Source organism: Propithecus coquereli, unplaced genomic scaffold (assembly GCF_000956105.1).
Source record: "Propithecus coquereli isolate 6110/MARCELLA unplaced genomic scaffold, Pcoq_1.0 Scaffold74, whole genome shotgun sequence".
In the NCBI taxonomy this organism is placed as follows: domain Eukaryota; kingdom Metazoa; phylum Chordata; class Mammalia; order Primates; family Indriidae; genus Propithecus; species Propithecus coquereli.
The window spans coordinates 3,108,201-3,109,702 of NW_012153507.1; positions in this window are offsets into that span (position 1 = coordinate 3,108,201).

Genomic DNA, 1,502 nt, shown 5'->3' on the forward strand with positions numbered 1-1,502 from the left:
TTATGTTTATTTTTCGGGGTTGAAGAACAAGAAGTAACAATGAAATTTCACTGAAAATATTAGATTTAAAAGAAAATTCCTCCACTAATGTTCTTTCTCCTAGTTATTATATATTTATCATGTAATTAAAAACATATAAAACAGGGAACAGAATGTATCTGTGTATCACAAATAGGTGTACATGCAAACATAGTAACAATTTTCAGAGCATACTTTGATAACTATTTAAGTTGAAAATTAAGTTTCATGATTAACTAACTCCAGGCCTACCCAAGATTTCTTGAGGATCTCTAGAGCTTTGTGTTTCTAATTTACTGAGCAACACAAGTTTAAAAATTATATTAAAATGATTTTAAAAATAATAATCTTTAAAAATTAAAGGAGGGGAACAAAATATTGTTACCATTTATTGAATATTTACTCTGTGGTAGGCATTGTGTTGAGACCTTTACTTGTATTATTTTGTTTGGAATCAGTATCGTAATTGTGAGCTGAGCGTATTAATTGTACATTTCACAGGTATTAATAGGAAAACAAAGGCTCAGAAAAGTGAAGTGACTTGCACAAGGCCAACAATATTGTAATTAGTAGAGACAGAATCCACACCGACCGGCTCTGAGGCACATCTGTGCCGTGTTCGCCCCTTGCAGCCTGAGAACATCAGAACAGCAGGTGGTCAGGTGTAGGTCATGCACACATGTGCATTGAGTCACATCTCTAAAGTGGGTGCAAACAAGTTTACCCACAGAAATGTCTGCTATACGACCCTAGGTAAAAGTCATAGAGAGGGCAGCCTGAGGGAGGAGAGATGATGTGACCAGTAGGTATTACCACTGGCATGTACTTTCTTAGAGTGTGTCGACCATGACACAAACTCATCAGAAAGTCATGCCTCTTGAAACATGTTCTCTTTTGCTGTTGAGATTTTTATAGTTGTATCATACATGAAAGAAGATTTCAGTTTTCTTCAATCCCTCTCTCTTTCTCTCTCCTCCTTCCCCTTCTCTCTCTATCCCTCTCTCTCACAAACACATACACACACGGACACAGACAGACACCCACACCCACACACACACACACACACACACACACACACATTTCAGGCTCTTTACCTTGCTCATTATGAGCACGTCCGTAGTGATCTTTCTTCATAGCTGGATTTTTGTTTTCATGATGCATTGACTGCCTCATGTGATTGCTTTTAAAGAAGGGTACAAATTTGCAAAATGATTAAATTTAAAAAGCACATTGTGAAATATTTTTCTGAAAAAAATACAAATGTTCATTTTCTGAAGTCAGTTAGCCAACTTGTCATTAATAGAAAAGATTTGGGTTTTATATTTTATTTTATTATTTTTGAGACAGAGTCTCACTCTGTAGCCCTGGGTAGAGTGCAGTGGCGTCATTGTCATTGTAGCTCACTGAAACCTCAAACTCCTGGATTCTAGCTATCCTCTTGCCTCAACCTCTGGAGTAGCTGTGACTACAGGCATGCACCAGAA